The sequence below is a fragment of the Schistocerca americana genome, chromosome 8, assembly GCF_021461395.2.
Source record: "Schistocerca americana isolate TAMUIC-IGC-003095 chromosome 8, iqSchAmer2.1, whole genome shotgun sequence".
NCBI lineage: Eukaryota > Metazoa > Arthropoda > Insecta > Orthoptera > Acrididae > Schistocerca > Schistocerca americana.
This window is the reverse complement of record NC_060126.1, coordinates 310,055,151-310,073,985: the sequence shown is the minus strand read 5'-3', so window position 1 is coordinate 310,073,985 and position 18,835 is coordinate 310,055,151. Positions and strand designations below refer to the sequence as shown.

Sequence of the window (18,835 nt, the reverse complement as noted above, 5' to 3'; positions counted from 1 at the left end):
GCAGACGGTACTTCCCACTGCACCTGTTATTTGTGATTCTTCCCGTTCGACTGTTACCTGGAGCGCGAGGAGAATGATTGCTTAAACGCGTCTGAGCGCACTATAATTAGTTTAATATGGCCTTCGCGATTCCTACTGAAGCGATAAGCAGACGGCTGTCATGTATTCCTAGATACTTCACTTAATCCTTGTTCCTTGTTTTCGTGGGATAGCTGGTGACTATCTTCAAGCGTCTACCACGTCAGGCTTTTCTGCATCTCCGTCGCACTATCCCAAGGGAAAAAAAAAAACAAAAAAAAAAAACATCAAACCATTTGCGCTGCCATTATAGTTCAGTGTCCCATGTTAGTTCTGTTTGGTATGCATCGCACTGACTGGAGTAGTATTCTAGGATACACCACACGAATGTTTTGTAAGCAGTCTGCTTTGTAGACTGACTACATTTCCCCAATATCCTTCTAATGAACCGAAATCAGCCACGTGCTTCACCACGGGTGGCTCTGTTAATAAATGTGTGTGAAGTCTTATGGGACTTAACTGCTAAGGTCATCAGTCCCTAAGCTTACACACTACTTAATCTAAATTATCCTAAGGTCAAACACACACACCCATGCCCGAGGGAGGACTCGAACCTTCGCCGGGACCAGCCGCACAGTCCATGACTGTAGCACCTTACACCGCTCGGCTAATCCCGCGCGGCCGACTTTGTTATTATACCATTTCATATCGCCCCCTCCGCCCCAAATTCTCACACGTTAGTATTGGTATGCTAGAGTTGATTACAACCGCGTTTCGTCAAGTACAGAATTATTATTATTCACGCTCGGACCCTACGAAGCAGCGCGATGTACAACAAGGGACTTCATCAGAGTTTTCTTTTAGCTTTACTTTGTGCCCATATTACTTTCATTCTGTCAGAATGAGCTCTTTTTGGATGATAATGCCAAGTCCTTTTGGTCTTCTTGGATTTTTCTGCCAAGCCAACTGTGCCTAAAAGTGTTTCTGCTTTCTTCATGTCTTCTGCTACTGCACCGGTCCATTTTATTGTTTAATTGCACCTTTGTCGCAACTTCTTAGAATTCCAGCACCCCTCTAGCTAATCTGGTTGGTTCCGTTCTTTCAATATGCCTAAATAATTTTAGCCTGTGCTTCTTCGTATCCGAGTAAATGTTGGTATACTTTCATTCTGTTTATTTGCTCTCAGTACATATTTATGTTCCTATTTCTGTGTAATTTAGACCTACAATTTTCTTGGTTAATTATCATTCTCTCTGTTGTATTTCTTGCGTATGTCCCTTTCTGTTTAAAATGAGTGTTTCAGCTCCATAAAGACACTCTTATTTGATGACTGTGTTGTAGAGTCGCAATTGAGCGTGTTCTGTGTTCGCCTGATTCCGGCGATTAAGCCCTCAAATTAAGACCTCAAATGGTTCAAATGGCTCTGAGCACTATGGGACTTAACATCTATGGTCATCAGTCCCCTAGAACTTAGAACTACTTAAATCTAACTAACCTAAGGACAGCACACAACACCCAGCCATCACGAGGCAGAGAAAATCCCTGACCCCGCCGGGAATCGAACCCGGGCGTGGGAAAGCGAAGACCTCAACGGTAGTGAACGCGGAGAGAATGCATCTTGCAGAAGAGGCGTTTCATTTAACGAAACCTACTTCGCGTCCGGCTTGGATGAAGCGGTAATGCGGTCGGTGTCTGTTCACCAGAGCTACGTTGGAACTTAAAATTTTGAATACAATCGCCCCAGTCTGAACCAATGAGTTTTTTGTTAACAAATTCAACCCTGCAATTCCAGGGACAAGTATACAATTTTATGTTTATGAACATTTGAAATTAAGCTGCGAATAATTGCACCCCTTTTAAATATTATCAAGATTCGTCTGAATGTTTGTGCAGAGTTTTTCATACAATACTTCATTATAGTGAGTTGTAGCTGTACTATCAAATTTCCATGCGTCATTCTCAACTGCACTATAGCTTCTTACTATATTTTCGCATCCGGAACTACCTACAGAGTTTAATTTTGTACGAAATATTTAGTCTAATCACTTATTTAATGCGCTATTCCGTTCAAAAAACGTTCAAATGTGTGTGAAATCTTATGGGACTTAACTGCTAAGGTCATCAGTCCCTAAGCTTACACACTACTTAATCTAAATTATAGTATGGCCAAACACACACACCCACGCCCACGCCCGAGGGAGGACTCGAACCTCCGCCGGAACCAGCCCCACAGTCCGCTATTCCGTAATAAGGTTGTTATTTCCTGGTACCCAGAGGTAGACACTTTCACTCCATTGTGGACGAGAAATATTTTGGGAGACGGCTGGAGTTGGTAAACTGCAGCGGCGGCAGCGGTTTGCAAGGTGTTACGGAGGTTCATATGAATATAGATGGCAGCAGGTAGGTGCCGCCCTGCAGTAATGGAAGTGTGAAAGCGATCACGGCCGGGACGGCGAGTCACGACGTTGTCTGCCAGCACTCGGCGCAGTGGCTGGGCGGGGACCCCGGCGAAATACTACCATAAGGAAGCAATGAGAACTGGCTGGCGGCTTTGTATACTTACTCTGCGTCCTGAGCTGCCGCTGCTCGTGACAACAGCACAAATCCACAACCTTGACAGCTCTAGTATCAGACACAGATCCAAACTCGTTTTCTTGGGTCGGGATCGACTTGCTTCCCCGCAAATATAACTTGCCATCACATTCACTTTCAGGCACAGATCCAGGCTCCTTTTCTTGGGTCGGGATCATCTTGCTCCCCCCTCACCCCTGCAAATGTAACTTGCCATCACATTCACTTTCCTTATGATTTTTATAATAATATCAGTTAAATATACATAGTGCTTCATTAAAATTATAATTAAAATAGTAATAACAGTTTTTTCGTAAAGGATGTCTCTTGAGGCATCGTCAGTGTTCAGGTTATGGTAGGAACGTCCATTTCAAACTAAATGCTTCATGTGGGCGTATCCTCTACTCCGGACGCTTTACGATTTAGAACACATTTAATGTACATTTGTTTTTGGCACAGTGGCACACGCAAGTGGCTGACGCCCCCCCCCCCCCCCCAAACCTCTTTGACGAGTCATTCTAGCCCAACCTACCTCGTCGCTTTCAGCCTCTTTGCTCGTGGTGTCTTTATGCCATTAAACTAGCCTGTGGAAACGAAAAGTGAATACGAGAGATGAAATGCTTTGTAGCGTCATGGACGCTGCTCTCCTCGTTGTGCAATGTGCATATGCGCTCATACAAGCAAAACAACATGTTCTCCCAAGAGTGCACAGGTTCAATGAAGTTGGCATTGGGACATTCAGACACTTGTTGTTAACTGTACAATAGCTGTAATGTTACAATACGATAATGCTTAAAGGTAAATGTTTGAAAAATAAGTACTTTTCTATTGATACCTTGTAAACTGCTTGTTATGGTGTTTACTAGCTATTATACATGTGTAAACCTGACGAGGTATTAAATAATACAGAAAATAATAACAATGTACATTAAACGTATTTTATCTCGGTAACCGCCGGCCGGGGTGGCCGAGCGGTTCTAGGCGCTACAGTCTGAAGCCACGCGACCGCTACGGTCGCAGGTTAGAGTCCTGCCTATCTTTTAAGACATAATGAACGGAACAAGTACACGCTCAAAGTCAACAAGTATGCTTTAACATCTTACATAAACTAGACAGTAACGTTGCCACGCATAAAACTTTTCCGCTTCATATCGAAGATTAGATACATCTTAAGATTCTCAAGAATGTGACGAGATTTTTAAGAAAGTAAAACGCAGGTTTCTCTACTACTGTGCGTAATTTTTCCTGTTTGCCACCCTTTGACCACTGATATGAGAACTTTGAATTACTCATTCTAATGGCGTAGCAAACTGACAGAAGTTCCATAAACATATCTGTTAGGATCAAGATGTTATATTAAATTTTACGGCCGGCCGCTGTGGCCGAGCGGCTCTAGGCGCTTCAGTCCGGAGCCGCGCTGCTGCTACGGTTGCAGGTTCTAATCCTGCCACGGGCCTGGATGTGTGTGATGTCCTTAGGTTAGTTAGGTTTAAGTAGTTCTAAGTTCTAGGGGACTGATGACCATAGATGTTAAGTCCCACAGTGCTCAGAGCCATTTTTTTGTTCTCCTGGAAGATGATGGATTCGTGTCGTCCCATTGGCATGGTGAAGAGGGTATCGGGATTCATCAGACCATGTAACACTCTGCCACTGCGCCAACGTCCAGTGCTGATGGTCGCATGCACATTTCAGTCGTAGTTGCCGATGTCGTGGTGTTAACATTGGCACACGCATGAGTCGTCGGCTGCGGAGGCCCATCGCTAGGTGTGTTCAGTGTACTGTGTGTTCAGACACACTTGTACTCTTCTCAGCATTACAATTTGATGATAGTTCTGCCACAGTTCACCACCTGTCCCCTTTTACAAGTCTGCACAGCCTACTACGTCCGATGTCTGTAATGAGGGGTGGCCGCCAAATCCTAAAACGTCTGGGCGTGGTTTCATCCTGGTTTCGTTTCGCCACGTGTTGAAGACACTCACTACAGCACTCCTCGAACATCCGGCGAGCCGTGCAGTTTGCGAAATACTCACGCCGAGCCTCCTGGCCATCACAGTCTGCCCTGGGTCAAACTCGGATAGATTGCAAGGCTTCCTGACACACGGACAGCACGCCCACTGTTAATACAGGCACCATCCGTGTTTCGGACTAGCAGTCATCCCTCGCCAGGTGACAGGTTTACAGGGATAGTGGGTCGGGGTTAATAATTTTCTGTCTGATCAGTTGGCTCAAATGGCTCTGAGCACTATGGGACTCAACATCTTAGGTCATAAGTCCCCTAGAACTTAGAACTACTTAAACCTAACTAAACTAAGGACATCACGCACACCCATGCCCGAGGCAGGATTCGAACCTGCGACCGTAGCAGTCCCGCGGTTCCGGACTGCAGCGCCAGAACCACACGGCCACCGCGGCCGGCTTGATCAGTTGAAGAGCTTAGTACATTGCTGCCATAAAATTGCAGTTCACAGAAATATACCGGTATGATTTGAAAAGCATTCACTCGAAAAACTGAAATATACGTGTATTACGAAATTGATTCAAATGGCTCTAAGCACTATGGGACTTAACATCTGAGATCATCAGTCCCCTAGACTTAGAACTACTTAAACCTAACTAACCTAAGGACATCACACACATCCATGCCCAAGGCAGGATTCGAAGCTGCGAACGTAGCAGCGCGGTTCCGGACTGAAGCGCCTAGAACCGCTCGGTCACAGCGGCCGGCCACGAAATTGACTTAAGGTATATATTTTCCTCCTTCTTAGGTCATCAGCAATCAGGTCGGTTCGGCAGCAGCTCGCCATTTATTTCCATCTTCAGCTTTCCTCTTGAGAGCGATGTAGGTGGTACAGCAGGTATCCTCCGCGATCTGATTGACTAGTGAGAGCAGACGAGATGGCGCATAAACTTCTCAAAGAAATGAAAACAACAAATAAACGGGTGTGAACTGTTACAACGACAGTACTCAAGAGTCAAAACTTCCAAAACAGAACACAAGAGCCCGCATCTCGTGGTCGTGCGGTAGCGTACTCGCTTCCCACGCCCGGGTTCCCGGGTTCGATTCCCGGTGGGGTCAGGGATTTTCTCTGCCTCGTGATGGCTGGGTGTTGTGTGATGTCCTTAGGTTAGTTAGGTTTAAGTAGTTCTAAGTTCTAGGGGACTGATGACCTAAGATGGCACAACATGTGGTACCGATGTGGAATAGATAGGAGGTACGTACGTCTGAAGGTCCCTTCGTTATACGTCGCTGTTGCAAACTGACATTACGCAACGACACATACACAAATCTGAATACAGCGAACTGACACGTCAATGACCGGACGGAAAGGTCGTAATTTTGTGAAGAAAAATAAAAGGCGCCACTTGAGATTTGATCCAGGATCTTCTGCGTCGCATTATAACACCGTGACCACAGAACCACGACACAACGGCTACGTGGGGGTTTCCTACAAGGGTGCAGCAGGTAACGAAGCTGTCCCAACCAACCGGTTCCCTAACGAGGTGTTTGCGAACTGAGCCTCCCCCACTGCTTGTCTACCCCAGTCGCTCACCCTCAGTGCAGATGTTGTCACCGTCTCTCAGACAGTGTCGTCGTCTATAGCTTTCGTTCCGTGCGTTTTCCTATACGACTTCTGTTCTACGCAGTGTACATGATGGAAGTGATAACAACAACCAAAGGGAGGCCGTGTCTTATCAAGGATGGTCATCGCTACCGTATTTATAGGAAAAATGAAGAATATACGAACTGGATGTGCGTCAATTATGAACGGATTAGGTGCAAAAGCCGTTTAAAAATTGTAAATGGTGAAATCGTTGCTCAACAGCAACATTCTTGTCCACCTGACAAAACAGGAGTTTGTGAAGAAAAGACAGTCCCTGTAGCCCAAATTTTTAAGCAGGAATTTCAAGATTTGAAAGATACAGGATTACAATTACTGGCATATAGTCCGAATTAAATGAAGATGATAAGTAATGTGGGACTTCCTTCCGTTTGCGTTTGAAACTCTCGGAGAACTCCTGTATGGCGAGGAGGGTGGGAGGGGGAAGCAAGGAGAGCCTCAATTTGTTTTGCCGGCCCGGGCCTCTGACAGGTTTAGTGCGCCACTGCTCGTAGGAAACCCCACGACACCGACACAACTACTGTTCGTATTACTCGATATTGCATATATTAACTATGGACCGTACTGTTCCTATTTTTCGTCTTTCTTCCACAGTTCAGTACACCTTCTGCATGTTTTCATGCCTGATCTGTGTTCAATTTTTGATAGACTGTCCAATGGGCCAACTTACCACGACATCTGAGGGGGGTGCAATGCGGAGTTTCCCTTGTTAGTGGAGGCCTCTCCTTTTCTGTCTTCCCTTACTCAATTGGTTTGCTTGCTCTGCCTGTGTACTCAAGCACCGTGTCGGGTTTTCTGGTAGCAGCTATGATCAGTCTGAGGATGTAAACCTGTACCTGACTAGATTGTTACTGATCAATTGCATGAACACGTCCTCACACGAGTAATAGAAAAGTACCCAGTGCTACATGTACCTTGCAATTTATAGAATTCGTTGTCAATTTAGACCCCCTCGTGGTACCGTATTTTTCGAAAGTCAACTGATATATATATATATATATATATATATATATATATATATATATATGTGGGAGGGGATCTTGGTTCTTGGTTCCCACGATTCCGCCATTCCCTCTGGATCATCGCCTGTGTGGGCGCGGCCGCCTGCGACACTGCGGAACGGCGGTGTCTGGTCCGGCAGCGACAGGTGAGGTGGTGGTGGTGGTGGCGGCCAGGCAAGGCAAGGCGAGGCGCAGGTGGACGTCCGCAGAACGGGCCCCACCGCAGCCAGAGCCAGGGGCAGGGCTGCCGCGGCGTTGCCACGTGGGTCGATGGCCGCCCATACACGGACGGTAGGCACCGGTCGGCTGTGGCTCTGGTTTAGAAGGTACTTCCACCCTGTCACGCGGAGGAGCAGGCGTGGTCCGACAGCAGCTATACGTCCATCAACATCAGAGTGCAGTCAACTAGAAACGGTACTTGGGGAAGCCGAAAGACGCGAAAATGGCGAGAGGACAGTGATACTTCCCAGCACAGAAATGGGAATGTGTTAAGGGAGAGAAATGTGCTGTGTGCAGAAATTCAGCATATACACGTGGAAGACGAAGAAGAATGCAATAAACAACAAAAAACCTGACCACTGAAGATGCTTTAAAATAAAGCGAAACGTGTTTGGTCTAAATAATTTTTTTAGTTACTAAAGACGGCACTGGCTTATTGAGGACCACATAAGCAGTTTACTGTATGTCTTCTTTCTTTTCTTCTTTGTTTTTTTTCAGTATTTTTTCATTCTTTCCCTACGTTCTTTCTTCCGTCCCTATAGTGCCTGCCTTTTTCCTTATTTTCTGTTAGAAGTTCTTGAAACTCATTACTTTGGCTCTGAACTTTCTCTTTTTCCTATTTTTGTCTCCGTTATTTCTGTCTCCCCTAGGTCTGCTTTAACTCCTTTCATCCACGACATTGGTGTTTTTCAGTTTCTGTCCAATTGCCGAGATTTCTTCCGGGTTGTACGGCCGTCGTCCAAGGAACTCTTCTATCCCTGATGTTTCGTCCAAACCTACGTTGGACATTTTCGGAGGTGCTCCTGGTTGTGCTGAGTCTTGCCGACTGATAAGTCGGATGTCGAAGATGTCCAACGTAGCTTTGGACGAAACGTTAGGGATAGGAGAGTCCCGTGGACCACGGCCATACAACACGGAAGGATTCTCGGCAGCTTAAACATCCGGTCGTGAAAGCCTTTACTGTATCACAGTTAAAAATTCTTTTCGTTTCCTTTTCTCATCGAGCCTTTTAGTTTTCCAAAGACTGTAACTGTTTTCTTACTCATTGCGTCTAATATCCGTTCTGTTCTTTCATAAACTTCTTTATTACTTCTTAATATCTATTTCCCGTTGCAATATCTTGATCCCAAGATTTTTCCTGAGTAATTTTCCTTCCTTCTCTTCTACCTCACTCAACTGTTTAGCTGTGTGGTAAAGAAAGTCATACTGATCTAATAACAGTGTCGTAACGGCAGAGTTTTTTTCGTTACTTGAAAAGCCATTTTCATTTTCCTTGCCTTGCTAAGTTAACCTCTTCGCATAAACAATTCGGTTGTGTTGTTTTAACCTGATATTTAAGTTTTGTAACGTATTTCATTCTTCCGAAATCAGTTTCTATATATTTCGGAGCCTTCTTCCACTCTTTCATGTACTCTCTTCCTTTCTTTTTTTTTCCTTTTCAAAAGATATGCATAGGTTGTTTGAAGGCCTCTCTGCATTCATTACGTTATTTTTATTTTTACTTATTCAATCTGCACTAGACCTTTCTACCACTAACTACCTATAACGTAGCTGTTTATGGAGATATGCTATCATATTACACCTCCCCCATCTATGATCTAAGTGGTTCAGATGGCTCTGAGCACTATGGGACTCAACTGCTGTGGTCATCAGTCCCCTAGAACTTAGAACTACTTAAACCTAACTAACCTAAGGACATCACACACATCCATGCCCGAGGCAGGATGCGAACCTGCGACCGTAGCGGTCGCACGGTTCTGGACTGCGCGCCTAGAACCGCGAGACCTATGATCTAAACTAATGTATTTACTCGTATTTTCGCAGTTCACAGCAGCGTTTGAACATTTCGCCTTCGCGTATTTTACGTTAAGTTACGAGCTCAGTTGCGATTTCATTTGCTGTCAAAGGATGAAGAGGAAGACAGCTGTCAGTTCATTATGGTTAGCATCCATACTGAAAACAAGTCAAGTGACGTAGTCAAAATTGTGAATCATCTGTTTAATAATTATAAGAATTAATTACCTTACAAAGAAGTTAATAAGGGTGAGTAAACGCAAAATTTTGGTCTTGTTTGCGTTACGTAGAGCAACGATGTAATCAGCCTCCTAAGTTTCGGTAAAGCTAATTACTGCGTCAACATGACCCTACACAGCACTGAAATTGGTACTCAGATAATTGCACAAATCCAGCCACATCACTCGTACTGACGCACAATGTTTAGTCACAAGTGCGACACATTTAGGCAGTTCCGGTCCCTCCGGATCCCCTTTTGGCTGCTATTCTGGCCTCGATTCCTATTAGACAGGGACGTACGCTGTTTCTGGTATGCACGTAAGATAATGCGGCGACACACCTTTGAAATCTGCGGCTTCCTAAACCCTTCGTTACTGCGCTGGGGCTTCACTCAATCGCAGTCGATGTTTTTTTCAACGTTGCCATGAGATGGCGCATAGTTTGTGTTTGGAACACTTCAATAGCTTACTTTTGGAAGTTATTGCAGTTAACGTTAGTTTAGTCTCGTCTGTGGAGGAATACAACGCGTTTTTCGTCGTTGAGGTTTATCAAACGTCACCATAGTAGTGGAGCATTTCTGTTTTCACAAATATGGTAATTTGAAATTGTGTTATATGTAGTTTATGAGATGATTATTTATATATAGTTTGTTCAGTAACTAGTTTTAACCGTTAACATATCAGAAAAACCGTGGCAGGAAAATTACCTGACGTAAAGAATCTTCATCAAAATCTTCAACTGAGACTGAAAAGGGAATGGAACTAGCTCTAAAAACACCATTACGAAGCAGGTGCATGGTAGTTCTAGATCCAAAGATGAGAAAAGCTAAACATAGGTGCCATACAAGCTATTTTTTTTTAAATTTTGTTTTAAGAACATTTTGTTCCAACGCGTGAAATGTGTTTCGATAACGAGGAAGACACTGATTCAACACTGTATGCTCAAAATATTTCGTATAAACAAATTACACATTATATACATCACAACTGATATCTGGGCAATATAAGGTAACATAGCATTTCTGTCAGTTTTGACAATGTAAGCATCCTGATTGAAAACATTTCAAAACTTAAAGGAAATAATATTGTTACGGAGTAAGCAATCCTTCTTGCGATTGATTATGTTGTCAAGGTTTATTAATAAAGTTTTCACAAATATTTGGACCAAAACATGTTTTTCTTTATTTCCATATATAAAATTTAAAATGGGATTACACTAATTCCATGTCAAATTTGGTTGACCACAGTAACAAAAGGTTTTTTAACAGTTCCAACTAAGTCACTTTGCTTTACCATTCCGTTTCATCAACCCTGTACCCCATCTCACAGAATGGTGGAGAATGAGGTAGACTCTGCTATACCGCCTTTTTCTTTAGAAGCTAATCGGAAAAAACCGATTTTTCGCATCTTATGCTCCCGCATCACAGCATAATAATGAAATGGTTTTCTTCTCACTATTGCTCAGAGCTATTTTCATAATTCGAAAACACCGAGCTTATTTTGAAAAGTTCATACATTAACGTCTACAGAATTTAGCTAACATATCGAAATTGTTTTCAACAAAGGAAGGAGAGCCATACGTTTTTCTAGCTCTCGAGAATATACGCGAAATTTTTCAGAGATTTTTCGAGACGAGGTTGGAAGATACGTGCCGAACGCGAGGCTACTGCCGCCTGCTTCTGCATTTTACGCGGATTGCGGAGCTGCCTCGTGTTTCTCGTTTTCGTTTGCTGCCGATACAAGCCACAGCTGGAGGTGAACAACTTACTAAGATGATTGCCCGCATCTCGTGGTCGTGCGGTAGCGTTCTCGCTTCCCACGCCCGGGTTCCCGGGTTCGATTCCCGGCGGGGTCAGGGATTTTCTCTGCCTCGTGATGGCTGGGTGTTGTGTGATGTCCTTAGGTTAGTTAGGTTTAAGTAGTTCTAAGTTCTAGGGGACTGATGACCATAGATGTTAAGTCCCATAGTGCTCAGAGCCATTTTTTTGAACTAAGATGATAATACATCGAGAGTCATCAGACGATGATGCCATCTGGATGTATTTCAGTCTATACTCCCTCATTTCATTAAACTTCGTGAAAGAGGCAAAAGAGGTCTTACTAGTAAATTCCCGTTGCTTTTGAATGAGCTCTTACGCGAAGCCGAGGAGGTCATGTTGGGATTCTCCTTATGATCATGGGCTGCTTCCATATCTCCAGATCATTGTATTCCTCAGCCCTGTGTTAATCACTCACTGCTGCACCATGAGTGCATTTGACTTCAAATCCAGCAACGTTTCTACATCTACATCTACGTGGATACTTTGCAAATCATATTTAAGTGCCTGGCAGAGGGTTCATCGCATCACCATCACAATAATTCTCTATATTTCCAAACTCGAAGAGCGAGCGGAGAAAACGAACACCTGTGTTCTTCCGTGCGAATTCTGATTTTCCTTATTTTATTATGATGATCGTTTCTCGCTATGTAGGTCGGCATCAACAAAATATTTTCACTTCAGGTAGAGAAAGTTGGAGATTGAAAGTTCGTGAGACGATTCCGCCATCAGGAAAAACGCCTTTGTTCACCCCAAATCCTGTATCATATTACTGACACTTTCTCCCCTGTTATACAACTTGCTGTCCTTCTTTGAACTTTCTCGAGTACTCCGTTAATCCTGTCTGGTAAGGATGCCAGACCTCGCAGCTGTGAAGAGGACGGACAAGCGTAGCGTAGACAGTCTCTACATCTATATCTACATCTACATCGATACTCTGCAAATCACATTTAGCGCGCGGAAAGAATGAACACCTATGTCTTTCCGTACGAGCTCTGATTTCCCTTATTTCATCGTGGTGATCGTTCCTCCCTATGTAGATCGGTGTCAACAAAATATTTTCGCATTCGGAGGGGAAAGTAGGTGATTGGAATTTCGTGAGAAGATTCCGTCGCAACGAAAATCGCCTTTCTTTTAATGATTTCCAGCGAAAATCCTGTATCATTTCTGTGACACTCTCTCCCATATTTCGCGATAATACAAAATGTGATGCCTTTCTTTGAACTTTTTCGATGTACTCCGTCAGTCCTATTTGGTAAGGATCCCACACCGCGCAGCAGTATTCTAAAAGAGAACGGCCAGCAGTCTCCTTAGTAGGTCTGTTACATTTTCTAAGTGTCCAGCCAATAAAACGCAGTCTTTGGTTGGCCTTCCCCACAACATTTTCTATGTGTCCCTTCCAATTTGAGTTTTTCGTAACTGTAATACCAAGGTATTTAGTTGAATTTACTGCTTTTAGATTAGACTGATTCATCGTGTAACCGAAGTTTTAACGAGTTCCTTTTAGCACTCATGTGGATGGCGTCACACTTTTCGTTATTCAGAGTCAAATGCCACTTTTCGCACCATTCCGATATTTCTTCTAAATCGTTTTGCAATTTGTTTTGATCTTCTCATGACTTAATTAGTCGATAAACGGCAGCGTCATCTGCAAACAACCGACGACGGCTGCTCAGATTGTTCAAATGGTTCAAATGGCTCTGAGCACTATGGGACTCAACTGCTGAGGTCATTAGTCCCCTAGAACTTAGAACTAGTTAAACCTAACTAACCTAAGGACATCACAAACATCCATGCCCGAGGCAGGATGCGAACCTGCGACCGTAGCGGTCTCGCGGTTCCAGACTGCAGCGCCAGAACCGCGCGGCCACTTCGGCCGGCTGCTGCTCAGATTGTCTCCCAAATCATTTATATAGATAAGGAACAGCAAAGGGCCTATAACACTACCTCGGGGAACGCCAGAAATCACTTCCGTTTCACTCGATGACTTTCCGTCTATTACTACGAACTGTGGCCCCTCTGACAGGAAATCACGAAACCAGCAACGTAACTGAGACGATATTCCGCAAGCACGCAGTTTCACTACAAGCCACTTGTGTGGTGCAAAAAGACTTCTGGAAATCTAGAAGTACGGAATCAATATGAAATCCCTCGTAAATAGCACTCAACACGTCGTGTGATTAAAGAGCTAGTCGTGTTTAACAAGAACGATGTTTTCTAAATCCGTGTTGACTCTGTGTCAATATACCATTCTCTTTGAGGTAATTCATAATGATCGAATAGACTATATATGTACAAAAATACTGCTGCATATGGACGTTAACGGTATTCTGAAAATTTCTCAGGCTGAAACTCATAGGGCTACCACGTCTTGAAACCATACCGATGCAGAAATTGTATCCTAGCTGTATCAATTTCTGACATTGTTTATATATGTACCACAATGAATAAACTATCATACTAGGTGGTCTTACTACAAATATTCTTTTCATAGTGTCAGTTTTCACGTCACTCAAACACTTTCACCATCTTCGCTTAATGTAAAGAGTACCTTCTCAGTAGCAGAAATAGCAAGCCGAATCTTTCTGTCCTTCATTGTCGGAGTAGCTGTTACTAGTTGCTCCAAAAGGTAGAAATTGTCTGGTGGAATTCGTGGAACTTATGTTCACGTTGCGAGAGCTCAGGAGAAGCAATAGCCGAACAACACTGAAGAGCCAAGGAAACTGGAACACCTACTTAATGTCGTACAGAGCCCACGTGAGCACGCAGGAGTGCCGCAACACGACGTGGCACGGCCTCGACTAATGTCAGAAGTAGTGCTGGAGGGAACTGACACCATGAATCCTGCGGGGCTGCCCAAAAATCCGTAAGAGTATGAGGGGGCGGGGATCTTTCTGAACAGCACGTTGCAAGGCATCCCAGATATGCTCAATAATGTCATGTCTGGTGAGTTTTTAAATTCAGAAAAGTGTTCCTGGAGCTACTCTGTAGCAATTCTGAACGTGTGGCGTGTCGCATTGTCCTATTGTAACTGCCCAAGTCCGTCGGAATGTACAATGGATATGAATAAATGCAGGTGACCAGGCATGATGCTTACATACGTGTCAACTGTCAGAGTCGTATCTAGACGTATGAGGGGTCCCATATCACTCTAGCTGCACACGACCCACACCATTACAGAGGCTGCACCAGCGTGAACAGTCTCGTGCTGACATGCAGGGTCTATGGATTCATGAGGCTGTCGCTATACCCGTACACGTCCATCCGCTCGATACAATTTGAAACGATACTCGTCCGACCAGGCAACATGCTGTCATCGACAGTTCAATGTCGTTGTTGACAGGCCGATGCGAGGTGTAAAGCTTTGTGTCATGCAGTCATAAAGGCTACACGAATGGGCCTTGGGCTCCGAAAGCCCATGTCGATAACGCTTCGTTGATGGTTCCCACGTTGACAGTTGTTGATGGCTCAGCGTTGAAATCTACAGGAATACGCAGAAGGGTTGCACTTCTGTCACTTTGAAGGACTCTCTTCAGTCGTCGTTGGTCCCGTTCTTGCTGGGTCTTTCTCTGGTTGCAGCGATGTCGGAGCTTTGATGTTTTATCGGATTCCTGATATTCACGGTATCCTAGTGAAAGGTCGTAAGGGAAAATCCTCACTTTATCGCTACCTCGGAGATGGTGTGTCCCACAGTTCGTGCGCCGAGTATAACACCACGTTCAAACCCACTTAAATCTTGATAACCTGCCACTGTATCAGCCGTAATCGATCTAACAACTGTGCCAGACACTTGTTGTCTCATATAGGCATTGCCGACCGCAGCCCCGTATTCTGGCTGTTTACATTAGCATGTATTTGAATACGCATGCCTATACCAGTTTCTTTGGCGGTTCAGTGTATGTTTGATGTTTATAGCATTGTAAGGGAGCATCCAGTACTTCATTTACTATTTCAGTTTTCTGAGCTTTAAATTAAGATAGGCCAGAATAAATTCCTGTTCCGAAAACAGTTCATAATTGAAACAGGCAGAAACGTGATTCTTGCTTTGTTGCTTCAGTGGGAACACAGGTGTCCTACTGATAAGCGGCGGGTCGCGAGATGTCTGTTACAGTATGTTCTGTGGTTGGCAACGGCCTTGCCGCAGTGGATACTCCGGTTCCCGTCAGATCACTGAAGTTAAGCACTGTCGGGCGTGGTCGGCACTTGGATGGGTGACCATCCGAGCCACCATGTGCTGTTGTCATTATTCGTGGTGCACTCAGCCTCGTGGTGCCAATTGACAAGCTACTCCACCGAATAGTAGCGGGCGGCTCCGGTCAAAGAAAACCGTCATAACGACCGGGAGAGCGGTGTGCTGACCAAACGCCCCTCCTATCCGCATCCAGCTGAGGATGACACAGTGGGTCACTTGTGGCCTGGAGAGGGAGTGCATGTCGTATGGTACATCGTACTGTCTTCGTGTGAGCCGCGCCTGCTGTGAAGGCCGTCAAGTAGCCGCCGACGGGCAGAGAGCGCGTTTCTCACCCAATCTCTTGTGTAGCGGGGTCTCAGCATGCAGGGCGCCTGTCGAAGCTGAGCAGCGCGCAGCGCACGCTCCGCTGCCCGGCGACGAGTCGCCCAGAACGGCTGTTGTAACGGGGAAAGTCAGCCGTGGCCGCACGAGCGACGCGGCGGGGCCTTGACAGTTACCGGCCGTCAGGGGGAGCCCAGCCGAGATACCGGGTGAAAGCCGATCAGGGCGCACACTGGCTAGCCGACGAAGCAGCGGAAGTTATCGGGTACGTCCAAAAGTAATGCTCTCCGAATTTTAGTTAAATGTCGCCTCTTTGGGCTTAACATACACCGACATTAACCCTAGAATAATATACCCATTTCGAACACTTCATTGTTTCGACGACCAGGAAAATGAGTAACAGCGACGTAACGGTACAACCATAAACCCTTTATTGCCATCAAAAAGTGTCAGCGTGCGAACTATTCAACGAAACATTATCGATACGGGCTTTCGAAGCCGAACTCGTGTACCCTTGATGACTGCACGACACAAAGCTTTACACCTCGCCTGGACCCGTCAACATCGACATTGTACTGTTGATGACTGCATACATCTATCGTTTAAAATTGTATCGATGGACGTGTACGGGTATGGAGACCACCTTATGAATTCCCGGACCCTGCATGTCAGCAGAGGCCTGTTCAAGCTGGTGGAGGCTCTGAAATGGTGTGGGGCGTGATGCAGTTGGAGTGATATGGGAGCCCTGATACGCCTAGGTACGACTGTGATAGGTGACACGTACGTAAGCATCCTGTCTTATCTCCTGCATCCATTCATGTCCATTGTGCATTCCCATGGACTGGGGCAATTGCAGCAGGATAATGCGACACCCCACACGTCCAGAATTGCTACAGAGTGACTGCAGGAAGACAGTCCTGAGCTGAAACACTTCCGCTGACCACCAGACTCCCCAGATATTAACATTACAGAGCATATCTGGGATGTCTTGCAACGTGCTGTTCAGGAGAGATCTCCACCCCCTTGTGCCCTTGCGGATTTATGGACAGTCCTGCAGGATTCATGGTGTTAGTTCCCTCCAACACTACTTCAGACATTAGTCGAGTCCATGCCACGTCGTGTTGCGGCACTTTTGCCTGCTCGCGGGGGCCCTACACGATGTTAGGCAGGTGTACCAGTTTCTTTGGCTCTTCAGTGTATTTTACACCAACCGGGAATAATACGGAATAAGCACACAGAAGAAAATTGCATCAACTCTTACACGATAATTTATGTCATCACGCGCCAGGAGTATAGACTACAAACAATAGTTACTCAAATAACAGAACAAGGATGTCATCTGAGAAAAGTAACTCAAATCTTTTTAGAATGTAACATGTATATCCATTGGCGAATATGCACTATCTTCACTGCTGGTGTTGTGCCAGTGGTTCGGCGCTGACCTTTCGTTTTACAGCCGTATCTGTCTTACACATTAGCTCGCCTTCACATGGCAACAAGATGTAAGGGAAGTTATGTCCTCAGGACAGCGCTATGGCAGACACCTGGGAAGCTCCAGAGGAACTCTTCTTCCTTGAACCACTGTCGTTACTTGTGTTCTGCAAAGTTTTCGTGCGATTATTTTTGGGGCGAATAGTTGACTGTTTCGGCTTCTTCTTGTTTTTCCAAAGCGGCGCTCCCTTCTCAGTTTGGGTCACCATTGCGTTAAATGTTTCTTCACCCCAATCTGATACAGAGTGCATAGTGTCACTGGAAACGATGTCTTCTTCTTCGACGTTGTGGTCTTTGTCAGAATCATCAGATGATGATCTGATTCGATCGCATCCATAACTCTCCGTTTCGGGTAATTCATCAGAACAAGAAAAGAAAATGAAAGTTACGTAATAGGTACCTCAACCCACTGTAAAACAAAATTTTCTTTCCAACAAACATCCAGTCAGATACCTTTAGCAACCTGGTCGCTCACTACTAAACATTCGTCGAATCGGCGAGTCCATTTTGTTCGTGAGTGCTATGCGTTAGTCGTTTCGACGAATCAGCTTTTACGTGCCCACCTATGACTTCGTCTAGTCGAAGCTGTAATTTCGGGACGAAATATGGTTTACCTCATCGAAGAGCGATCTAGGTCACTTCCGCAGGCGGAATCACAGAGCCTAACAGACCCTCCTGGCGCTGCTACAGGAGAGCGCGCCTCTCCCTTCCATAAGAAGAAGAGGAGGGGTGAGGAGAGGGGGGGGGGGGGGAGTTTGTTGAAGGGGAATGTGTTCATCGGATCGAATATTGGTAGGATACTAGGGTTAAGCACGAACATGGACCTCATTTAATCCTGGTCTCAGTTTGTTTGTATCCGCCCTGTCCAGTTCTCTCTCTCTCTCTCTCTCTCTCTCTCTCTCTCTCTCTCTCTCTCTCTTTCTCTCTCTCTCTCTCATTTACTGACTTTAGGCTCATGTAGTGGCTTCTAGTGCTGCATTTTGCAGCTAGGCAAATTAAAGTATCCAGTATAATGTGGTCCCTGTTGGGAACTCTGTAACTGTGTTGCGAACTCTGTAGCATTTTCGGAAGCGCCTACCTGGAGTTTTGTGTTCTAGTAATACCTGCCATGAACATGAATGGAGAACAGCGATCTTATAGATGCTTTACCTTGTGTTTTATATTACAATCTGACAGGAAGTAAGAGTAGGGCATTGAGTCCTCTCGCACTATACTCTCGTGTATGAAAGTAGGAACCAGCGACCTGCGAGTGAAGCGTCGTGCACATCCTAATTTTTTACTTCCGCTTTGCCGAGGTTCATCGACTCAGTGGCTGGTGAGCAGTGGCGTGCCAGTTTGTTGGCAGTCCATGACCGCAAATTTTCAGTGCGTCAAAGATTTTTTTGTTTATTCTAATTGACCTACAGAGTTTATTTTCTATTTAGCCATCTAAAACACATGTTTACATAGAATATATGATTGTAGAAAGAAAATACATGAATGCATACTTATAGAATTGAAGCCGCGCGGGATTAGCCGAGCGGTCTGTGGCGCTGTAGTCATGGACTGTGCGGCTGGTCCCGGCGGAGGTTCG

General features: G+C 45.0%; 1 protein-coding gene and 1 pseudogene across 1 annotated transcript in view; both read left to right on the top strand.

The window, feature by feature from the left end:
- LOC124545792 (zinc finger protein 503-like) overlaps positions 1–18,835 on the top strand; it is a gene marked incomplete at its 3' end in the record, with an annotated part of 415,142 nt that overhangs the window by 160,028 nt on the left and 236,279 nt on the right. The gene's annotated exons all lie outside the window — the stretch shown is intronic.
- On the top strand, positions 15,384–15,501 carry LOC124546159 (annotated as a pseudogene).